Source organism: Schistocerca gregaria, chromosome 5 (genome assembly GCF_023897955.1).
Source record: "Schistocerca gregaria isolate iqSchGreg1 chromosome 5, iqSchGreg1.2, whole genome shotgun sequence".
In the NCBI taxonomy this organism is placed as follows: domain Eukaryota; kingdom Metazoa; phylum Arthropoda; class Insecta; order Orthoptera; family Acrididae; genus Schistocerca; species Schistocerca gregaria.
The window spans coordinates 514,608,520-514,618,584 of record NC_064924.1 but is presented as its reverse complement, the minus strand read 5'-3'; positions in this window follow the sequence as shown (position 1 = coordinate 514,618,584).

Sequence of the window (10,065 nt, the reverse complement as noted above, 5' to 3'; positions counted from 1 at the left end):
GGGACATAGTGACATCGAACTTTGTAAATTCCTAGGAAAAAGAAGGAAACCACGTACTACGAGGGAATTATCCGAATGGGTCTGAGATCGGTAGATGTGATGTACATGTACAAACGAGCAAATGATTACAATTTCAGAAAAATTGGATGATTTATCCAAGGGAAACGATTTTTACATTTGACCAAGTCAATAACGCTCTGGTCCACTTCCAGACTTTTTGCAACCGATTATTCGCCTTGGCATTGATTGATAGAGTTGTTGGATGCCCTCCTGAGGGATATCGTGCCAAATTCTGTCAAACTGGCACATTATATCGTCAAAATCCCGAGCTGGTTCGAGAAACCTGCCCATAGTGCTTCAAACGTTCTCAATTTGGGAGGAATCCGGCGACCTCGTTGGTCGAGGTAGGGTTCGGCTACGAAGACAGGCATTGGAAACTCTCACCGTGTGCCGGCGAACATTATCCTGCTGGAATGACAGTTCAGGATTGCTTGGCAGGAAAGCCAATAAAACGGGACATAGAATATCGTTGACCTATCGCTGTACTGCAAGGACGCCGTGGACGACAACCAAGGGGGTCTTACTATGAAATGAAATCACTCTCCAGACCATCACTCATGGGTGTCGGGCCACGTGGCAGACGGCAGTTAGGTTGCTATCTCACCATTGTCCATGGCGTCTCCAGACCTGTCTTCGGCCAGGAATCTCGTTGAGTGGAGTAGAACTGTCCTCAATGATGAGTCTCACTGCGAACTGAGCCCCAACGGTCAACAAAGACGTGATTGGGGAAGCACCAGACAACAGTGAGGTACTAAATTGAATGCTGGCCGTGGTGGCAGAGCGGTTCTAGGCGCTTCAGTCCGCAACCTCGCCGCTGCCACGGTCACAGGTTCGAATCCTGCTTCGGGCATGGATGCGTCTGATGTGCTTAGGTTAGTTAGGTTTAAGTAGTTCTAAGTCTAGAGGACTGATGACCTCCAGTGTTAAGTCCCATAGAGCCTAGAGCCATTTTTTTTACTAAACTGACTGTCGCCCGCCATACGCCAAGACAAGTAGGGTTGCTGCTCTGGGGTATCATTTCATGGTATGACCTCTTAGCTATCTGGGGCATCCCTACAGCACAGCGGTAGCATACGTCGACGACATTCTGCGCCGTGTTTTGTTACCTTCATGGCAAGCCGTCCTGGGCTTACATTTCAGCAAGATAATGCCCGCCCTCACAGGGGGAGAGTTTTTACTGCTTGTGTATTCCAAACCCCACCTTGGCCAGCAAAGTCCCCGGATCGCTTCCCTATTTACAACGTTTGGGGTTTTATCGACAGGGCCTTTCAACCAGCTTCGGATTTTGACGGTCTAACGCGCAGTTTAAACGGAATTTGGTACGATGTCCCTCACGGGATCACACACCAACATAGTGAGTGAGGTAAATATAGGAATGGCTGGGGAAATGCCTGCTGACTATATAATAACTCCCAACTGATAGTGAGTGAGGCAAATATAGGAATGGCTGAGGAAATGCCTGCCGATTATATAATAACTCAGAGGTGCTCGACGAGCCTTACAATACATTAATTAGAAGCGGGGAGAAATGGGAAAAAACAGTTCGACACTGTACATGGGACATCGTTTGTTTCACTGATGGGTCGAAAATAGACCAATGCGTTGGGGCAGGGGTGTATGGGCTTCAGCCAAAACTGGAGGGCAACATCTCTCTAGGAAAACTGGCCTGTGTAGTCCGAAGTGGAATTATCGCAATCAGGGCATGTGTGGAGAGAATATGCGTAGGTGCTACATCTACTCAGCCAGACAGCCCTGAAATCATTGACAGCTCCTGCAACAAGATCTAAGATTGTTCTAGAATGCCACAGGGCTCTGGAGGAGCTAGGGGAAGGCAATAGGGTAAACTTAGTGTGGGTCCCTGGCCACTCAGGGATCTGTAGCAATGAACAAGCAGACAGATTGGCTAGGATGGGGGCAACAACTCCATTTATTGGACCGGAACCTGTCCTGACAATCACCAAGGCTATGATTAAATTAGAACTACGGAACTCGCTTAGGAAACAACACGTAGAATATTGGACCAAGGTCCATAAACAAAAATATGGTAAGGTAATGATGCCCAAGCCATGTTTTAAAAGAAGCTCTGTAATCCTGGGATTGAACAGGAAAGAGATCAGACTCATGACTAGACTGATGACCGCCCATGGGAATTTCAAAAAACACCTACACACAATGGATATAACGGAAGAGGACTCTAAATGTAGGATCTTCGAATGCATGGCATTGGAGAGTAAAAGATACAGAATCTTCGGGACAACTAGACCTGAAGAAATTGTGTCTAACAAAAAACTAGTAGAGGGACTCCTTGCACTATTTAAGGGCACTGGTTGGCTTTACTAGATAGACAGGGAGCTATAACGCACAGTAAACTTAGTTTCCGTGCGGGCAGTGGCGGGTTAGACCTAAGCTGTTTTAGCTTTCCTGTTATAATCAAATCAAGTCAAATCAAATCCCTCAGGAGAACATCCAACAACCTATGCCTGGCAGAGGTTCATCGAACCCCGTTCATTCTGTTTCTGAACCGTTCCACTACCGAACAGCGTGCGGGAAAAATGGACTCTATAATCTTTCCGTGTGAGCTGTGATTTCTTTTATTTTATTATTCTTGAATGGTGTGTTGTTTTTTTTGTCTTAGAGTGTGTATTAAAAGTACCACATTCATAATCTTGTTCTGAAACTGTGTTGCTGTCTTAACAATAGGAATATCTATTTTGCCTTTGACAGTGACACAGGAAAACTTATTTGTTTCCCTTGCTCAAATCTATTAGTTCTAGGTTATTTTTGGCCAACACTGCATTTACAACGAAAATTTTTAGTCAAGAAAAGGGCTTTCAATTCGACCTATGGCGTCCGTCTGCCATTCAGACCGTTGTTCTGCCGTGTCAGAATTCTAGCTTTGTGATCCCTAAACATACTCTCCAATGGGGCTTGTCGTTTACGGAGAAGAATTGGGCATTATGGTCTGCCTAAACGGACCAAACCGTCATTTTGATGGGTGCAGTTTTATTTACCTTTTTTACAACAGTGAACAATTTGGTTGCACATATGTCAATTTATTTCATGCTATTTATACAATCTACAGGGACATAGTTTTACGGTTTTTCAGAAGAATTACCAGAATGAAACTGCTCTTGAGACTTATGTACCCACACCATTGAATAGGTTATGAATGAATTCTCAAACTACTCAGCTTCACTACCACCAATGCTTATACTAAAATATGAATACCTGCAAGGATAGATTCGAGAGGTTGTTCCATTACCTGATTGTTCAAAATTATGATACAGTGATTCAATGAAATTGGCTTTCTCTAAGATTCAGGAGGTTGGAGATAAATTCAGAAGATTTCGTAGTATTAAGATGCCAGTGTTGTTATACACTGTGGAGCAAAATGTGTTTTTAAATGTCATAAATTTTCAGGGAAAAGAATTCACTGCCTCACAAGTATCTTCCTGTTTATGTGACACCATTCCAGGCAAAGCAAGTGTTACATCAATACACAGTGGAAGTGGAGATGCTGAGTACTAAGACATCTCGAGGTCTGCACAACATCTCATATGTTAAGGCTTTCTGTGTGAAGGCTTGTGTATGATACTGTGGTGTCACCGCCAGACACCGCACTTGCTAGGTGGTAGCCTTTAAATCGGCCCCGATCCGGTAGTATACGTCGGACCCGCGTGTCGCCACTATCATTGATTGCAGACCGAGCGCCGCCACACGGCAGATCTAGAGAGACTTCCTAGCACTAGCCCCAGTTGTACAGGCGACTTTGCTAGCGATGGTTCACTGACAAAATACGCTCTCATTTGCCGAGACGATAGTTAGCATAGCCTTCAGCTACGTTATTTGCTGCGACCTAGCAAGGCGCCAGTATCCGTACTATTGATATTGTGAATCATGTACCATAAAGAGCGACGTTCACCATCAATGGATTAAAGTTAAGTATTCCACCAGCTACGTCCGTTTTTCTGAAGTCTAAATTCCTCGTCCTGTTCCAGACCTTACGCCAGCCTGCGTGAGCTAAAACGCGTGCCTTTCGGCCTCCTCTAGTAACACGGTGTTGGCTCTCCTGCCAACCACAACAGATACCATAGGGAAACTGGAGATGAAATTCATTTAAAACTGTATGTACATTACAATCATGTGTGGATAATCCTTAACATGGTTTCAGATAAATTTGCAGCATTAGAATCAATTATTTATGTGTGTATGTTAAGGGTAAAAGAATAACTACCGAGTACAGCAAGGAACTTCAAGTTGATGAATATACATGGTCACACAAAGAATGATTATTTGGATGGATCGAATTGTAGATCAGTTTAAAGTGATGTAGGTGAAGGTTGAATGGTAACAGGTATTAAGGCTACAATGTTAAGGTAAGAACTCGATTACTACAAAGGTTTGAGATGAAGAACATAGGGAATAAATATTTTGTATTTTGTATAAGTGGCTATATTTCATTTGTAAGATTTTTTGTGAGTCAATTTTCTACACTGAATGTGAGTTTATGATATTTCAAATCAGATCTATAGATCACCTACGCCTGAGGTACAGGCAGAATTTCCCCATTACGTCCAATGCTGGGGTGCTATTTCCGTGCTGGAGAGCCTCAGCAATTGTGAAGCTGAAGATTTGAATTGAAGTTTGTGTTAGGAAGGGCACTGGACCTGGATGGTACATGCAACTGTGTTAGCAATAACTCTGTGATGATGTGGTGGCTAGCATACCTGCCTAGTAAGCAGGGAGACCCATGGCATAAATGTTAATTCATTTCTTCAGCTTCTACTGTTATAGTAGATAAAATGAGACTCAAATTCCTCAAGAAAAATTTAATTATATCAGACCTGTACTCACATTGTTTTCATTGTCAAGGTATCAGAAGGATCTGTGTTTACTGAAATATAAAATAATAAGATGCTACAGTAGTGACCTGACTTTCACTTTCAGGTGGAATGATAAAGAGTTTCTGACGTCATAACGTGTACTGCTGTATTGTACATTATTATTTATAAGATTTTTCTTTTCAGGTGTAGATGATTCATATCTGTGTTTATTATATCGACATACGTATATTTTTGCATTGCTTTTCTCATCAGTTGGATATTTTTAAAGTTGGAAAGCTCATCCTCAGTGTCCAGTACTTTATTTGACACTTAGAAGCAATTCCCATGTAAGCTGAATAGTTATGCGTTGAACACGGCCTAATGGAAGTGTAGAGCTGCGAGTAGTGTAAAGTGCTACAATTTGTGTATAATGTATCTAGTGTGTAGTTTATGGTAAAGGACAAATGTTGCCTTACTGTAATGTAACTTTCTTGGATCAGAAAAGCAGTTAGCTGAATACAATTAGCAAACAAGCTATTACTTGTAGTGACACATCTGACTGGATTCATTATTTTTTAATCATATAATTTACACCCTTAACATACTGATTCCTCCTTATATGAAAATTTTATTGCAAATCAATGTGAAGAATATTTACACAATAGAATGTACCTGCACAGAATTCCTTGCAGTTATGTGACCACATTTGTACACCACAGAGAAACTGAAGGAAGGAAATTATTAATTGCTAATTTTATTACTTTATGAATATACACATTATCACGCCAACATGAGAGGGACACTATCAGAAAATCATGTGCCTGTACAATGTTTCCTTCTTCCAAAAGAAACTATTATTAATATTTTCATGTTTTCTGATTTATGGACTAGTATAATGTCAAAATGAATGTACAAGCATGGAAGGAAACTGAAAATAACTTATATCAATGAAAACACAAACCGAGTATCTTGCTATTTACACAATGTTTTAACTTTTGATCTGTCTTGGAAGTGATATTTAACAATTTACATGTTGCCCACAAGTGCTGTTTAAGAAAGTCATGCACTCATATCGGTAAATTTGACCAAAACTTAACTCGCTAGAAAGCTATTGTCTGTGAAACAATATTTGTGTAATGATAGTGAAATTTGGAACTTGAGTATAAACAATATACCTGGACACGTTTTAAATACAAACCTTTGAGCAGAACTTTCCTATTATATATTTGTAATTACTGTATTTTGATCTGCTACACTATGTCACGATTCATGATCACTGAAGTCAATTCCATGTTCTACTGATTTTTGAGGAATTTTATACTACGTTTCTGCCAATTAGCTTAAGTTTTATTTTTGACAGAGTATCGTATCTGATTCTCATCTACGATACTCTGTGGGTGGGGGGCGAGAGTGCTCAAACATACCAATATATGATCGATAGCATAACAATAACATGAAGTGTTGACTTCAGGTGTCAGACTACCACATTTACATAAATTTTGTAACAACATTGTTTCAATTACCTGGTCGTTAAAAACTCAATTTTTTATACTGTTTCATATTCTGTCATTAATTTCATTTTGACTTTAGCAAGCATACATATATCTCTGTGCTGGTTCGACTGTTACAAATCGATACGTGAACATATAACGAAAACAAAACTAATTTTGTAATAGGATAGTTTTTGTGGGGGTTGAAATATACACGGTTTAAATACAAACCTTTGTGCTGAACTTTCCTATTATGTATCTGTTATTTTTGTTTATTTGATCTGCTACACTCGCCGTCACGTTTCATGATCACTGAAGTCAACTCCATGTTGTACTGATTTTTGGGGAATTTTATACTATGTTTTTATTTGTATAATAAACTAATGGAAATATTAGCAAATTCCCCAATGGATAATATCCATGATATAAGCAACTCTATAAAAAACATTGCTGGCGAACGTATTTTACGAATTTCAATACTTATTTCCAAAAGCTATGTAAAACTTTATATTGCAATGTAAGGGGAACGAATTAATGTGTAAATGAATGACGACAGTTCGTGTGTACCAGCAAGATTTTGATTGAAATCCATACATTTTCTGTTTCTAATAATGGACGACGAAGGCAATAATAGTTACAAATATATATAAGGGGTGGCGAATCAGCCATGTGTGTCATTATTACCCAATAAACATGTGATTTTGAAAGAGAACGTTGTGACAACCGAAATTTCTCTTAGTAGTACCAAATAAATAGCTACAGTATCAAAAACTCAGCAGTTTGCAGCAAGTTTAGGTGGAACAGACAACTCGCAAATTCTTTTACAACTACTGCAGCCTCGGAGATCGCCGAGAAATTAAGATGAGTATTTGCTAATTAATTGGTACACCCTGGTGTATATCAGCCTCCTCTCAGTCATATAGCGAAATCGCAGATAACAGTGAGCGTATTAGAACTTGATGAATCAAACCATTTCATTAGGGAAAGTAGCACTTCCTGTTAAGTTATATTCAGACACGACAATAATAATAGCTTTCAGGAGAAAACGACGTAATTTGTTACTATTCCCTTCCATCTTTCTTTAGCATTTCATTTTAAATTGTTGCGCCAACTTTGTAGACTCATTAATGTACCCGTTATTAATATACGCATTTTACATTTTTATGGTAGAATTATACCCTCCTCGATTTTGAATTTTTTGTACCAACTATGAGGCCCAATTAATTTTGAATATTATGTCTTATATTTATGTAAACTTCTTTAAAACGTTCATTTTACATGTTTGTGCCAAAATTGTTTTGAACATTACGTTTATGCACTTTTAGAAAACAATATATGCATTTGTGTAATTTATTATAAATGAATATTGTGATTAGCTTTGTAGGCAGGAACTTATATGATCAATTTGGAATGTCTTCTGCTGGTCTTTCAAAAATGTAAGCGGAGTGTGATGAAAGTCGCTAATCAAATAATTTTCAGAACTATTCCTTCTTCTGTGTATTCTCAATCGCAAACATACTACAGAGATGTTTGTGTATCAAGTAGTCAGTTATTTAATGTATCTCAGCCTTTGACGGACTCAGAAGGGGTGTCTCAAGTGCAAGACTTAGCGAGTCGTAGGAGTAACCAATGGAAGGCGAGCGCAAGTGCTTGTTTCACTGTGGGAAGGCCGTTTGAACGGCTTTGTAGTCCTGTCTGAGCCTTCATGTCGGCGCTTTCCGGATGGAGCAGTGCTGAGATGGATAAGTAATGTACTAAGTTGCTTGGAAATCACTTTCTGTTCGTCATTCTGGCTCACATCCCGCAGCATGGTGTAACTTTATCTGCAGCATTTCCAGAATTTTAATATGCATTTATTTACGCCCAAACTTATCATTAATTTTTCAATGAGGTGGTCAGAATTCGAGGCACATTTTACATATTCTGATATTTGATTAATCCATTGGAATAATAGGACTGTTGAATGCACCACATTCTCGTCTAGCAAAATGCTTCCTTCATTTTCTAATGAGTATGGAGTGCTTATTCAGACCTTTAATTGTGGTCATCCACGACGTGTTTCACGCACAGACGAGTTCATGCTTTTACTGTAATAGTGACTGTGTTTTAGATGAAATAATTATCACCTGAATCAAAGCTTATGAGATTTATTCATAATCCCGTGTCACTGTGCAATTCACATTTGAAGATTCTAGTATTTTTACTGTATTGTTTGCGTATTGCAACCTACATCGAACTACAGCACGCAGCTTTACAAACTTGCTACCTTCAGCAATAATTCCAGTCATAGTGAGACACTATTATAACCGATATATATGTTTCTCAAAACTGCAGTCAGCAGAACGTTTCGGTCTTTTCTTTGCATACTTTGAAGTCAGAAAGTGTCATCACCTGGCACACAGAGAGAGGTAACAGTACGTCGTCGTATGCACAATATGATTACCGTATTACTTTAGATTTCTAAATACATTAGGTTAACAACTGAACCACGCATGCTCGTTGCACGGGAGTTAGGTGCAAGGTAAGCTATCTACTCGTTCCTGAAATTTATGAACATACTACAAGTGAGTATGATCACAGAATTCATTCAAATATTCGTTAATGCCAGCTAGTGTTGCACAAAGTAAGTTGTGCCTACCCTTCAGTATGTTTCTTTCCTTTTAAATCTCCCAGAGAGCGCTGCAAATCATTTCTTTGATCTAAATTGTATGTAAAATAGGTCATTTATCCAAAAAATGTTGCTGGATACATATTTTCATGTGCTTCCAATACTTTTAGGTGCGTGGGTATCATACAAGGTAGATATAAAAAATTAAATTTTCTGCTTGATTATCGGCCTTTCCAGAATTCTTTTATTGGGCCCACCAGTAAAATGAACCCGTCAAAACGTTCTACAACTACTGATGTATGCCACTGAATTTGTAGAAATGCAGTTATGTATTACGCATTATGCACATTATGCCAAGGAATAAGTGATTTTATAATAAGAATTATTGATACATGCGATTGACTTCAGTCCTTTGGATGTGTTGTGTATGTTTCATAGTCACTCAGAATCATTAGCTGAATATTATTCTAATTCACGCTAATGATGAAGGACAGAAGCGCGGTATAAGGAACCATGACACCTACATCTACACAGATTCTCCGCAAGCCACCATATGGTGCGTTGCGGAGGGTACCCTGTACCACTGCTTCTCATTTCTCTTCCTGGTCCACTCGCAAACAGAGCGAGTGGAAAACGAATGTCTGTATGCCTCCATAAGAGCCCTAATTTCTCGTATCTTATCTCTGTGATCCTTAAGCGGAGTGTATGTTGGCAGTAGTAGAATCGTTCGTCAGTCAGCTTCAAATGCCGGTTCTCTAAATTTTCTCAATAGTGTTTTTTTTTAAAAGAACGTCGCCTTCCCTCCAGGGATTTCCATTTTAAGTTCCCGTAGCATCTTGATAACACTTACGAGTTGTTCGAATCCACCGGTAACAAATCTAGCAGCCCGCCTCTGAATTGCTTCGATGTCTTCCTTCAATCCGACCTGGTACGGATCCCGAACACTCTGGTACTACTCAAGAATAGGTCGCACCAGCGTCCTATATGCAGTCTCCTTTGCAGGTGAATCACTCTTTCCGAAAATTCTCTCAATAAACGGAAGTCGAACATTCGCCTTCCCTACCACAGTTCTCAGCTGAAATCG